This window comes from Chenopodium album, chromosome 5 (assembly GCF_948465745.1).
Source record: "Chenopodium album chromosome 5, dcCheAlbu1.1, whole genome shotgun sequence".
Classification (NCBI taxonomy): Eukaryota; Viridiplantae; Streptophyta; class Magnoliopsida; order Caryophyllales; family Amaranthaceae; genus Chenopodium; species Chenopodium album.
Window position 1 is genome coordinate 34,691,254 of NC_137838.1, and position 14,322 is coordinate 34,705,575.

General features: G+C 43.4%; 1 non-coding gene across 1 annotated transcript; it reads left to right on the forward strand.

The window, feature by feature from the left end:
• Positions 1 to 5,592: 5,592 nt before the first annotated feature.
• On the forward strand, positions 5,593 to 5,664 carry TRNAD-GUC (transfer RNA aspartic acid (anticodon GUC)). Its single transcript has one exon. It is a non-coding gene; the product is annotated as a tRNA-Asp (tRNA).
• Positions 5,665 to 14,322: the final 8,658 nt, after the last annotated feature.

Here is a 14,322-nt window from a genome sequence, read left to right on the forward strand (position 1 = left end):
CCTTCTAGTGACACGTGGCTGGCTCGGATTGGGCCAACTGGTAGGGTAAAAATACCCAAATCATTTGCCCCTCACAGGGGACACACGCTTGCCACGTGTCACCTGTGACAGGTGTCGGGATCCAGTTGGCCGAATTCAAATTTTACTGTGGAGGGAAAAATTAGGGTTTTACCCCTCTATAAATAGAAAGGTTTAACCCCCCCCCCCCCCCCCTTGGATTCACACCTTTGCGAATCTTTGGAGAATCCCTAGACTTCTGACTTTCAAAGACTCTCAAAGACTTAACTTTTCAAGCATCCGACACTTGGCTTTCTGTCCGTCTATTCCAGCAAACCAAGCGTCTCCTAGTACCTTCTTCTAAGGTAACTTCCTGCTCTTTTCTCTTACTTTACATTTTTTCTTTGTTTTTTGAAAAATGGTTTCCCAAACGCACGCAGCACGGCATAGGATAGTGATCAGCCGGTCACCGGGGACGGCTGAATCTAAAACTAGTGGTATCGACTGCTTAGTCGGTGATCCTGCTTTGCGAACTTCCCCGAATCCGACCATTTCTGTGTCTATGCAGGACACTATGGCCAGAAAGAAGAAAACAACAAGGGTTTATAATTCGAATGGCTCTTATTACCATTCTGAGAGGTCAGCCATTTATTCTGACGGCTCCATTAGGGTGCTTGTCAATGAAGTCTTTGAAAACCCCCCCCCCCCCCCCAGCCCTTCATCTGACCCTCCCCCAACTCCAACCTATCACTCTTCCCCTTCTTCAAGCGGCACCCCTAGTGATACCATACTGTAGGAAGCTGACAACCAATACAGACCCGAGCCTTCAGAACAGGCGTCGGAAGAGAGATTGGGGGAGGACCCTGCTGGCACCAGTCGGCATTCCCCCAGCTCTGATGAGAGTTCATATGACGATTCGGCCTCGTCATCTTCTAAGAATGCCTCCATTACTTAAGAGGAGGCCAGAACAAAGATAAGCACTGCAAGGGAGTCCTTGTCAGTGAAGAAGGGAGAAGGTTGGGCCGAGCCAAGTGCTTCTCGGCGCCTGGAACGTGCTCCCTATTATCATCATGTTTCGCTAAGCAAGCGGACTTCTATGACATCCGGCCTTGCCAATATTAAGCGCAAGACCGTCATGGGCCATGGCTTTTCCTTGTCTGTGCCAAACAAGTATGATACAATAACCTGGCCCAGCTTGGGCAGCTATAAGGACCAAGCATTCGGCTGCTACGAGGCAGTCCTCCAAGCCGGCCTGCGCTTCCTGATGAGTGACATTTATGTTACTCTTAGGGAGTAGTTTTAGAGTCTTTTTCGTGTTTATTTTTTCCTTATTTTCCTTTTATTCTTTTGTTTTCTCTTTAATAAAGTTTCTAGTTATTTTGGTAATTTTGGAGCATTTTAGTTTATTTTTTTTTATTTTATTAGTTTTAGTCTATTTTCGTATTTTATTTTATTTTATTTGCTTGCGTAGTTTTAATTATTTTTAGTTTAGTTTTATGTCTCTTATTTTCTATTTTATTTTATTTATTCCTATTTTATTTATTTTATTTTATTCGTCTTGGTTTTGTTTTATTTCGTCCTTTATTTATTTTTATTTTATTTTATTCTTTTTCTTTGTCCCAATCCTTTCTCGGTTTTGTGTGTAGGAGTTCGGGTTTCAATTGGAGTCAAACGCCAAGCCCCATGCTGCCAGCTCCACTGCCGCAAGAACCAACCTGCTGCCCCTTATCCTTCATCACACTCTTCCACTCTATTCCCCTTATCCTCCACCACAACAGCACCTCACTCCCCTGCTCTCACCACCTCACACGACCACAACCAGACCCCCAGCACCTCACTCCCCTGCTCTCACCACCTCACACGACCACAACCAGACCCCCAGCATCTCACAACCAGCGCTCACCCTTCACCAATAACCCCTCACTTCCAGTCACCTCACAACAACAGCAATCACACACCAGCACTAACCACCACCTTCACGCGCAGCCGCAACAACAGCTACCACTATCCCCTGCTCCAATTCACCTCACAACAACAGCAATCACACACCAGCACCAACCACCACCTTCACGCGCAGCCGCAACAACAGCTACCACTATCCTCTGCTCCAATTCACCTCGCACCAGCACCTGCACACCCTCACCAACACCAATTCCACCCACCTAACAACTCCCCTGGCAGCGGCTGCTCCAATTCGCAACACCTCCTCCTTCCACCACAATAAGCGCACCTGCACCACCGTTAACAACCAGCAGCAATTCGCCCCCCCAATCGACCCCTCAATTAAGCAAAAATCAGAGTAAATTGCAAATTAATCAAGTTCGAGCAAACCAATGAGGGTTCGGCCGAACGTCGAGTCAGAGACTTTGGGGGTTTCGTTATTCGAAGAGGAGTGGTCGAACACACCCATGGTTCGACCGAACCAACCCCGTAGTTCGGCCGCACCAACCCATGGTTCGACCGAACCACTTCACGAGCCTCGTACATGATTTTTAATGAGGATCGAACGATTGAAGCTTGGTGATGGCTGTTGATCTTTGATTTGCGATGATGATGTGCGGTGATGATGGATTTTGATGAATGGTGAAGATGAATATTGAAGCAGCCATTTTCGAAGAGGAGGCTGGTTGTGTTTTGTGGGAATTGTTTTTGGTTTTGTTTTATTTTCCTTTTGTTTTATTTTTATTTCTTTTCTTTTCCTTTTCTTATTTCTTTTCTCTTTTATTTCTTTTTAGTTTCTTATTTTTTACTTTTCCTTTTTAATTTATTTTATTTTCTTTTCTTTTCTTTTTCTATTTTTCCTAGCTTAGTATAAATACCCAATTTTGGGGGATTGAATAACTATCTATTCTTCTCTCTAATTAGTTTTTAGGTTAGGTTAGGATTAGTCTTCATTGGTAGAGAGAGAAAGTGTGGTTTTCTTCATTAATGAACTTGGATCTTGAAGAAGGAGCTTGTTCAATCCTTTGTAGACCTTCATCTTCAATTAATGAGCAATCTCTTACTCTTTCTCTTTACCTTTGTTTTTTATTTTGCTTATTTGCTTTTATTTTTCTTCTTTGCTTATTAATCATGTTGATGCTTATTGATTGATGATTGATATTGTTTTCAACATGATTTGTGAGTAGTCACCTAGCCAAGGGTGTGGGGATGGTGTAGTTGCTAATTGTTCATGCTTTTAATGTTGGGGTTATGTTAATGGTGATTAAAGTCTTTGCATGCTTGATATTCTTTGGTCTTTCTTGCAAGTGCACATTGTTAGTTGATCAAAGATGAGTCTTTACTAACAAGTAACGGAAGTTGACTTAGTTGAGATTCATTACTATCGATTGTTATTTAATAGTACCTCCTAGTATATGGTTCTAATGTGGAAACATAGAGGCTATGTTAGGAGAAGCCAATTGACCCCGGAAGGCAGCTAGATTGGACCCTTTACTTCGATATTCATGCATGTTTAGTTTACCATTGATATGCTACTTTGTTATTGCATGATCAAGCGTTAACTTCACCTACCCATTTCCCTTGGTGCCTTAATGTTTTATTTCTTGTTTTAGCATCTTTACACTTTAGTTTATTTATCCCCTATTCCGGACTAGCTTAATTGTCGATAACATTTGGTGGTGTTTATCCGTTCTCTATGGTTCGACCCCTATGCTTGCCTTATAACTCGTATTAGGTTTGTTTAGGTTGTATAAATTGTATTTGATCTAGGGATAGACAATTGACGACGCGTTTATTCCCTTGTCAAATTGGCGCCGTTGCCGAGGAACGGCTTCCATTACCGTTATGTTATCTTATTGAGACTAGTCCTTTGTTTATAATTTTCTTTTGATTTGTTGGTTTTTATTTGTGTTGTTTTTTTTGAAAAAAAATGGCTTATATTTCTATTCCTCAATTTGATAATGAACCGTTTTGGGTGTATTTCAATAGACTTGAGGATTTCCTAGATGGTGTTAAAGGTTTAACCAAGGGTGATTATTGTGAAATCATTAATTTGGGATTAAATGAGCGTTTTAGAGGAGTAGTTGATAATATGTTAAATGGTAAATTTCAAGACATGTCTTCGATGAAGCTTGGGATTTCTATTCATGGTTTGCTAGGGATAATTATGATTGGGAGAGGGCCAATCATGAGACTTATGTTCGGGATTCTCATGCTTTTAATGTTGATGCTAACTATCATGATTTGTCTAATATGAATTCCCATGATGTGCTTGATGCTCCCCATAGTGACCATGTAATGCATGATTTCAACTCCCCTCTCTCTATAGCTCAATGTAATGAGGTACATTCTAATGATGATGAAGTGCATGTTCTTTCTCATATTACATCCGATTTTTGCATGAATTCTAAAGGTGTGCCCCATAGTCCCCTAGATGATTCCAATGAGCAAGCTTTTGACTCGTCTATCCATGATGATTTGGACTCATTTGAGATTATGGCCCAAATATTTCTTGAGTTTCAAACGGTAGCCCATAACCTTATGAGTGAGTTCATTGATAAGGCTTCATTAGAAAGAGATGAGTTTGAGAGAAATTTGCCCCCATTCACTCTTGATTTTGAGATGGTAGGCCTTGAGAAATTTAAGGGAGATGTTGTTCAAGGTTGTGAAGAGGAGGTTGAGATTGAATCATTTGGAGTTTTTGAGCTTGAGGGAGATGTAGAACATGAGGGTTCTTCATTTGAGGATTCCATGATTGATTTTCATTCCCTCATTAGTGATGTGAGATCTTGTTATGAGGGATTAGCTACCCCTTTTTGCCTTTCTCATACACCTTTTTCCCAAAGGTTTAACCATATCTCCTACTATCCTATGTTCCTCCCTTCTTTTCTCAAAGAACCTCTTAGGGATCCTCTTCCTTTTCATGCTTCCGAAGCCCCAAACTCTTTCATTGTTGATGAGGAAAAGAGTTATAATGCCAACCAAAAAGATTTTTGTGAGGATTTTTCTTTTTCTTCTTCTACTTTTTCTTCTTATTTTCTTGATTTTTCTTTTGATTCTTTTACTTTTTCTTTTCTCCCTTCTCTCAAGCATAAAGTCTCCTTGTACTTTATGTTTGCTTGTCATATGAGCATCGCGTATGCTCTATTTCTTTATATGTTTGCCGATGCATATGACAAGCTTTTGCGTTCTTTGTCGGGTTATTTACTAGATTGGTCATGCTTGGACGTTAAGCAAGCCTTTGCGGGAAGTAACCCGTGTTTTATTGCTTTCTTTTTCTTTCTATTGTGTTTCTCAATTTTGTTTACTCTCTTGTCTATGTGTATAGGTACTCGATGCATATACTCATGTGCAAGGATTTTGGATTGAGCTCCTTGAGAAGAAGCACACCAATGATTGCTTTCATTTGGAAAAGCAACAAAGACGAGGAATTAGATGAAATTGTGGACAATGTGCTTAATTGCGGGTTTCAACACCCACCTCACATTTGGTTTACTCTTTCCTTCTTCCCTCATCTTGGATTTGCTTTCTTATTTGCATTTGGATTGAATGAATTATGAATTTTTGTGTGAATGTGTTTTCTTTCTTCCCCTCCCACCCACCCTTTATGCCTTTATTTTGAGCATTGAGGTTGATAGAGCCAAGGTTGAGGTCGTCGTTGTAGTATAGTGGTAAGTATTCCCGCCTGTCACGCGGGTGACCCGGGTTCAATCCCCGGCAACGGCGCCAATTTGACAAGGCAATAATCGTGTCGTTGAGCGACTACACCTAAATCAAATGAATTTATAACGCTCTAATGACCTAATACGTGTATACGGTAAATAGAGGGGTCGAACCACAGGGAGAAATGCTTAAGCACTGCATTCATTACCTAGGGTATAAGCTATCTCGGAATAAGAAGTGTGAATAACTAGAAGGTTAAACTAAGAACGAAATGGATTAAAATTAATATAGCTAGGCACCAAGGGAAATGGGTAGGTGAAGTTGACGCTTGATCATGCAATAACAAAGTAGCAAATCAATGGTAAACTAAACATGCATGAATACCGAAGTAAAGGGGTCCAATCTAACCGCCTTCCGGGGTTAATTGGTTTCTCCTAACATAGCCTCTATGTTTCCACATTAGAACCATATATTAGAAGGTGCAAACAAAGAATTATCGATAGTAATGAATCTCAACTAAGTCAACCTCCGTTACTTGTTAGTAAAGACTCATCTTTGATCAACTAACAATGTACACTTGCAAGAAAGACCAAAGAATATCAAGCATGCAAAGACTTTAATCACCATTAACATAACCCCAACATTATAAGCATGAACAATTAGCAACTACACCATCCCCACACCCTTGGCTAGGTGACTACTCACAAATCATATTGAAAACAATATCAATCATCAAATCAATAAGCATCAATATGATTAATAAGCAAAGAAGAAAATTCAAAGCAAATAAGCAAAATCAAAAACAAAGGTAAAGAGAAAGAGTAAGAGATTGCTCATTAATTGAAGATGAAGGTCTACAAAGGATTGAACAAAACTCCTTCTTCAAAATCCAAGTTCATCAATGAAGAAAACCACACTTTCTCTCTCTACCAATGAAGACTAATAGTGTTTCTCTCTCTAGATTAAGCTAAAAATGTAGAAAAATTAAAACTAAGTTAATCTCATCTTCAAAACTTTCTAAGATGGGACTTATATAGTCCGTACAGAGCCAGCTGATAAAAGGAGAGGTCCGACCGAACAAATGGGAAGGTTCGGCCGGACTACATGGTAGGTTCGGCCGGACTACAGGGTAGGTTCGGCCAGACTACAGGGTAGGTTCGGCCGAACCATGGGTTGGTTCGGTCGAACCTCCCTGATCTTGGTCTGGTCGAACTCCTGTGGTTCGGCCACTCCTGCAAAACTGCCAATTTTCATCTTGCCCCTGCCTCAACGTTCGGCCGAACCACTGAGCAGGTTCGGCCACACCTTGGTTCGGCCACACCTTCAGGAGGTTCGGCCGAACCTCTTCTGAATCATGCTTCCTCCATCTTCCCTTGAGCTTAGCTTCCTCCTCTTGAAAATCCCGATGGTTCCTACAAAGCATAAGCATGAAAATCACAATAAGAACAAAGCGAGAAGACTAAGAAAAGGGAAGATAAAGGAGAGAGAAAAGAGGAAGCAAAACTAAGTAAAAATGCTTAGAAAAAGGGCCAAACAAGTGCAAATGAGGGGAGAATCCTTAGAGAAAAAGGATAAAAGAGTGGCATAAATGCCACTCATCACTTCCTTCTTCATCCATCCGTGGAGATAATATTAGACGGATACCAACTGGGCATCTGGCAACTTGTCCCGAATTCCTGTATTAATATAATCGGGTATGTTACCGCATGTGAAATGCTACAGGTGGAGCACAGCTTTGAGGAATTCGCCCACATGCACTACCTCAGCCGAGCGCCGGCTAAAGGCGACGAAGGCTGGTACACCTTGTCCACCTGCAAGGGGTACATGATGGCAGTCGGCAAGGAAAACAAGTGGAAGGAATGGAGAACAAAGTTCTACATAGTCCACTCCTCTGATAGCCAACTAAATCTGATATACAATCGGTGGAACAAGGATCCTCCCCTCCTGCCTGGCAAAAGTGCTCTGCCGCCTCTCCCTAGGCGAGCCCAGGAGGAAATCTTTGATAGGGGGTTGTTCAAAGTGTCTGTCTGGACAAATGAACAGGGGGAGAAAGAGGTCGTCCCTTAGAGCTACATCCCCCTATACAAATGGTTAGAGGATGGAGGTGTTCTTGGCCGCTTGTGGGCAAAGTTCTGAGATGCCGAGAGGTAGTCGGCCGTCGATATTTATGCAACTTTAAATTACTTTTCGATACTTGTTTGCAAATTCTAACTCTTGCTTTTTGTGCAGACAAAGCTATGGAAAAAGTCTCGGCATCAAGGAAGCCAGCTGCCGTCTCTGCGGCAAAATACCGCTCGAACGTCCTTAATCGGACGAATGACGAGCAGAAAATAGGCGGGACACCCAAGGTAGTTGTTTGTCATACTTGGTATTTTTTAGCAAGGTCAATTTTGCCCGCATGTTTTCTGATGCCTTTTCTTTTTATTGATGTAGGGTGGCTCCACCAGACCTTCTCCCTCTAAGAAATCCCAACCCAAAATCCATAAGATTGGGGCGGGTGATGTGAGCGCATCCGGCAAGTCCCGGAAGCACATTGCTCACAAGCCAAAGAAAACAGGAGACGCCTCTACTCTCAAAGCTGACAGGGAGGTCAGCAAACCGGATGTCAACCAGGCATCAAAGGGTGGCTTTAAGCAACCCACCACTGCTGTCGGCTCAGCAGCAGAGAAGAGGCGTCTCGGAAAAGAGGAGGAGGTTCAGCCAGATGGTATAAACCACCTCTACCTTTAATACTATCACATAGATAGATCCTTTAAATTTTCTTAACTAATTTTCATCTTATGGTTCCTGCGCAAAGGCCGACTGTCATCCAGATGGTCAAGGAGATGTTGAGGGCGCTTGATCCGGAGGACAAGGCGTCCGTGAGAGGAGTCGGCACGCTTAACTTGGATGCTATTTTGGGGAACCTCTTTGAGGTAAAGAATTAACTTGATTCATTTATTTACAAGTACATATCCGACTGGCTCTAAACATTTAGCTCTTTACTTCAATGCAGGCCATGCTGCGCATTTAGGGGCTAAAGAAGCCTCTCCAGGAGAAGTCCAAAGAGGTAACGGCTGCTCATGCTCGAGCCGAGTCCACCTTAGACCGAGCTCAATTTGAAATTGCTCAAAATGAGCTACTGACCCTTGATATGATGTATTCCCAGGCGGACGCCAACCTGCAGGTGAAAAAGCACTTGGATTCGGCTTGCTCCAAAATCAATGAGCTTAAGGCCAAAATTAAAGGCCTTAAGGAAAAGCTTGAGCCTATGCAAGAGGCCGAGAGAGCCAAGGAGCGGGTTGGCCGCCTGGAGAAGCGTCTGGCGAACCAGGAGCAGTAGCTGAAGGCCAAGTTAGAGTCCCGAGCCGAGGAGGAGAAGGAGGCCCTTGTCAAACAAATGATGGAAGATTATCAAGCCATCATGCGAATGGCATGGGAGGCAGTACAGCCGGGTGCTGACTATGGCACTTGGAAATCCAAGTTTGATCAAGCCAACAAGGATTTCAATGTTGACCTTCTTCAACAAGCTCAGGAGGAGGAGGCCAAGGCTGCAGCTGAGGTTGAAGAGTCCGACTCCTCATCGGACTCGTCTGGGGATGAGCAGGGGACGAGGAGGATGGTGAAAATGCTGAGCAGCCGACGAGTTGAAATACGGATGATGCGGCTGCCAACGTTGAGAACCTCTCCCCTGCTACTTAAGATTTTATGTCTTTTCTGCGGCTGAATGGAAATTATTTGATTTTTCGGCCTGTGTGCCGAGTATTTGATGTACTTCTTTACCGACCAAGGGGTCGGGTAAATTGACAATTTCTGGCTTTGCCAGCTAACTTTTACAATCGTGTTTGGCGGTTGGTTTTATTTTATTGAATCACTCGGCTGTTTAACCAATTCTGTTTATACTGTTGTGCTTCAAAAATTTTAAAGCTTTGGTTTTTCTTTGCAAGTTTTTGGCTAAGTAATTATAACTTGTATACCATGCGAATATCCATGCCCCTGGACGGATGTCGATTGGTTTCGGTTGATTGGATTGATTGACTTAGAAATTATTGATACTTAGAACAGTATGCATAGTTTCTAAGTCAATCAATCACTATGATAATTGCCCCAAACCAAGCGATAGACGGTCATTCAGAGCAATCGATCCTTTGATTTCATCCGGCCATAAGCCTCGTTAAAATAAGAAGCTAAGTTTGTAACTTAGCTTATTTGTTAGAGAAAAATAATCCGCCTGGTTTGCCCCGGAGCAAAGAACAGGCACATTCGGCCAAAGGCTTTGTTAAGTTTAAATAATCTGCTAAGTATTTTAGCTCATTTTCTTAATAAGGAAAAAGTCCGCCTGTCCTGCCTTAGAGCAGAAGCAGGCGCATCCGGCCATAAGCCTCGTACACATAGAATGCTAAGATTTTTTTACTTAGCTTTTTGATTGAAAAAGAATTTTCTGCCTGTCTTGCCCCAGAGCAAAAACAGGCGCATCCGGCCTTATGCCTCGATAGCCTCTAATCATGAAACAGTGACCGTTTTCCAATTGTACTAGAACAATTGAAGAATTCTGGGCCTTTTAGATTTCACTTTAGATTAAATCAAACAATTGTGAATGCTGCCTTAGCATTCGGTAGGGCCGTTGATGTATTCGTAGAGCAATGTGCCACCCAAATGGGAGATGCTTCTCCTCGACGAATTCGCCCGAATGGACGTCGCCGGTTATCTGACTCATATTGGAGCAGACGGTCATACTCATGTTGGAGCAGACTGTGGCCGTCGGCCTCTATTGATTTATTAATATCCGGCCATTAGCCTCTTTAAAATAATATCCGGCCTTAGGCCTCTTTTAAAAAATGGTAAATAGCCGTTAAGTGTTGGACTTAACTTTTTTTTAAAAAAAAAAATAAATTCGTTGGGTCGACTGCTTTGGTGCAGTTGGCTCCTTCGGATGGATTGGGGTGTCTACTGTTGGAACAAACGCTTTTGCAAATAGGGTGGCCGTATGCACTTTGTACAGGCGACGCTAATATAATTTTCTTTTACAAAGCATAGTAAAAAGACAAGTTGGGAAATGAAGGCATATTCTCATTAACAAAATTTCGAGAAATTTACAAAAATTCTTAGAAGTAGTACTTTTTTAAGTTGTCTACATTCCAAGTTCTGGGCAGCTGCCTGCCGTCTAGTTCTTTCAGGCGGTAGGTGATGTCTCTTACTTCGTCATAAATTTGGTAGGGGCCTTCCCAATTTGGGGTTAACTTTCCCTGCTTGTTCGGCCTACCGATTGCCTCCATTTTCCGTAGCACAAAGTCCCCCACTTTGAGTGGACGCTTGTGTACTCTTTTGTTGTAAGCCCGAGTCATTCTCAGACGGTAGATCTCATGGCGCAAGGCAGCACAGCCCCTGCGCTCTGGAAGTGAGTCCAATGCTAGCCGCATGGCCTCCCAGTTTACATCTTTGTCATACAACATGATTTGAAGAGTCGGCTCATACTGTTCAATGGGCAGGACAGCTTCCGCACCATACACCATGAGGAATGGGGTTTCTCCAGTTGCCCCTTTCACGGTTATTCTTGAAAGGAATGGTGTCCTTCGAACAAGTGTATTATTCTTATAACGGGTTCAGAATTATTAGAAAGCTAATATATTTAGCAAGGTCAAGTGATCGGAATGCCTAGGTGGAGGTCACTTCCGATCAGTAATATTAATGTATAATTAATATTACAGCTTAATCTTGACTAAACCCTTCGGGTTACACCCTAGCAAATATACGAACCAACTCCACGAATCAATTCGGAAGAAATTAATTCGTCGCCCGAGTATTAAATATTTAGACGTCGGAAAATCGAGCTTAGAGCGTCGAAAGTCGAGTCAAAATAATAAAAGACGAGACACGAAAATAATAAATCAACAAGACCAAAATACCCCTATCATTGGAATGCCCCAAGCAAACCGAGTGCTAGGGGAATTTGGTATAGCATGGTGGCTAGCATACGCACCAAGCCAAGCCTAGGCTGGCTGGTGCGTGCTAGCGCACCAATGCTAGCATAGCATGCTAGTAGCGTTGGCCAACGCGCGCAAGATGCAAGGCACTCAGCAAGCAGCTTGCATCATTGATGCGCGGCTTGCTGGCCGAGTGCTCAAGCAGCCCGCACAAGCTGTGCTGGGCTTGCTGGCCAGCAGCACCAAGCAGCCCACACACTTGTGCTGGCCCTGCTGGCAGCCGCACATGGCATCCCACCTTGGGGTGCCTTGGTGCCCAAGTGTGGTGCCATGTGGAGCATTGTAAGGGGAGGCTTGAGGAATGAGGTGGGCGGTTTTTGGAGAGGGAGTGGGGAGCAAGTTTGGTACCCCCTCCTCCAAATGGTCCTCACCTAACCTCTCTCATGAGCTTGCCACTTGTTGATTTATTACAAGTTTGACTATTTATTTTATAAAATGGAAAATTCAAATTCTCCCACATTGATGGGAGAGCCTTTTCACTCTCTTGTTTTCCCTATAAATACCCAAGTTGGGGTATTGGGAAAATCACTTGAGTGAGAGTTGAAAAAGGCATCACCATTGTGAAAACCTTTGAACTCATTTAATCACTCGGGTTTTGGTCAAACCTTGCTAACTCCAAGGTAACGGACCTAAAAAGTCGGTGTTCGTCCTTTGTGGGTGGATACCGTTGGAGGCTCGGTATTTTTGGAGCTAAAGCTTTCAAGTAAGAGCCCATTAGGTCGGGCGAAGCACACGTCAAAGGTAAATTCCGATTCTATCCTTTTATGTTAATTTGTTATGCTTTATGGTTTTATTAATTGCGAGGCAACCAAGTCTTGAGCTGAGGCGTCTCAAACTGAGGACCATTGTCAAAAACCATAGACATAGGCACCCCGAAACGAGTGATAATATTCCTCTATATGAAGGAGATGACATCTTTACTCTTGATGTTTTTTACCGCCTCTGCCTCTACCCACTTGGTAAAGTAATCCACAACTACCAATATGTAGCGCTTGCCGCCTGGGGCGGCTGTGTAAGGCGCAAGTATGTCCATGCCCCATTTAGCAAAGGGTATTGGGATGTGGATGGCCGTTAGGTCTGTAGCCGGACGATGGATGAGCTTGCCAAACTTTTGGCACTTGTCACATCTTTTTACCATTTCCATTGCATCCGACTCCTGAGTTGGCCAAAAATAGAGCCGCCTGGCCTTGGCAGCTAAGGACCTGCCTCCTATATGGGAGGCGCAGTAACCCGTATGCAATTCTTCGAGGACCTCTTTACCCTTCTCTGGGGTAACACACTTCAATAGAGGTTTCCAAAAACCAGTCTTGAAGAGTTCTCCTTGTCTTAGCTCAAAGTTTGTCGCTCATTTCTTTAGAACAGCCGCGCTCCTAGGGTGAATCAGGGAGCGTGCCGTCTGCAAGATAAACCCGGATGCAGTCCATCCAGGTTGAGCTTCGGTCGAGAATTCCAATGGGGTCTTCATCAGATATACTTCTTTTTTCCATGACCTCCCAGAAAACTGACCGAGGCGTTTCACAGGAGGCGGAGGATGCCAGTATGGACAGAGCACCCGCCTGATTGTTTGAAGACTTGGGCACTTGACTTAGATGAAATTCCTCAAGTGTCCCAACTTCATTTTTGATCGCCTGCAAATATTTTATCATGGCCGGGTGAGTGGCCTCGTACGTTCCATTGACTTGGAGTACGACCAGTTGTGAATAAGAGCAGGCGTCAACTTTCTTTGCCCCTGCCACCCTGCGATACCGGATGCCGGCTAGCAGGGCTTTATATTCGGCCTCATTGTTAGAGACTTGGAACTTGAACTGTAGTGCATACTCATACTTATCTCCCTCAGGAGATTGACAGATAATTCCCGCACCACAGCCGTTCGTAGTGGAGTTCCCGTCCACATACACTTTCCAAACCTGACTGGTATTGTCCGGAGCAACCGGCCTTGTCGATCAACAATAAAGTCGGTGAATGCTTGCCCCTTTATTGCCTTTGTTGGTTTGTAAGTGATTTCCAATCCTTACATTTCAATCGCCCATTTGAGCATTCGTCCAGTAGACTCCAAGGTTGTAAGTGGCCGCTTGATTGGTTGGTCAATATAGACTACTACCGCATGCGCCAAGAAGTAAGGTTTTAACTTCTTGATGGCCATGTAAAGGGAAAGGCCAAATTTTTCAACTATGGGGTACCAAAGCTCTACGTTCCTAAGAACATGGCTAATGAAATAGACCGAGAGCTGGATGTCGTCTCTTTCAGCTAAGAGAACGGCACTGAGGGCATGATCGGAGACGGACAGATACATGAAGAGCTTCTCTTTGGGCAAAGGGCTAACAAGCCTCGGCAAAAAGTGCAGATGAGTTTTTAACTTTTGAAAGGCCGCCTCTACGTCATCCCCCCATCAAAGTTGGTATTTTTCCTGATTCCTTGGAAAAAGTAGAGGCACTTGTCACCTTACCGGCTGAGGAATCACCCCAAGGCCACCAGACAACCTGTTAGCTTTTGCAATTCTTTCACAGTACAGGGCAACTGCATGTCGATTACCGCCTGTATTTTTTCAGGGTTGGCCTGATCTATTCCCCTTTGGTCAATCAAGAATCCGAGAAACTTCCCAGACTCAACACCAAAGACACTTTTTAGGTTCAGCATGACCTTGTGCCGCCTGAGTGTGGCGAATGTTTCTCGGAGATCAGAAAGGTGATTCGCCTGTTGTTTGGATTTGACTATCATGTCATCAATGTACGCCTCTACATTCCTTCCAATTTGATTA